Source organism: Hippocampus comes, unplaced genomic scaffold (genome assembly GCF_001891065.2).
Source record: "Hippocampus comes isolate QL1 unplaced genomic scaffold, H_comes_QL1_v1.1 scaffold280, whole genome shotgun sequence".
In the NCBI taxonomy this organism is placed as follows: Eukaryota; Metazoa; Chordata; class Actinopteri; order Syngnathiformes; family Syngnathidae; genus Hippocampus; species Hippocampus comes.
The window spans coordinates 115,125-115,577 of record NW_017805582.1 but is presented as its reverse complement, the minus strand read 5'-3'; the positions used below and the strand labels follow the sequence as shown (position 1 = coordinate 115,577).

Here is a 453-nt window from a genome sequence, read left to right as displayed (position 1 = left end):
CGCCGTGCATGGGACCGGACCTTGGTCTTATTAAAAAAAAAAAAAGTGGACCTACAGCATTTCTAGTTGAGGACCACTGCTTTAGCCAATGCCAGCTTGGCTGAGAGGAATGGCCACCAGTCAATTATCAGCCTGACAGTGACAGACATCCATTTATAAACAATTCTAATGAAAATTTACAGAGATGAAAGTGGACTTTCCCGAAAATTCCGGAAAAAATAAAAAATTATATATACATACATATATATACCGTATTTTCACAACTATAAGGCGCCATTAAAAGTCTAAAATTTTCTCCAAAGTGGACAGCACGCCTTATAATGTCTTGTGTATGCGCTGAGTACCAAAACCTGACTGATAGTGATGTGTCGTTCGCGAACGAGCCGGCTCTTAGAGCCGACTCTTTGAAGTGAACGACATGAGCCGGTTTTTTCGGCCAAAAAACCATTACTA

General features: G+C 40.6%; 1 protein-coding gene across 2 annotated transcripts in view; it reads right to left on the bottom strand.

Annotated features, from left to right (window-relative positions):
* Positions 1-453, bottom strand: part of ppp1r12c (protein phosphatase 1, regulatory subunit 12C) — a 28,141-nt gene that overhangs the window by 16,230 nt on the left and 11,458 nt on the right. The window lies entirely within an intron of this gene.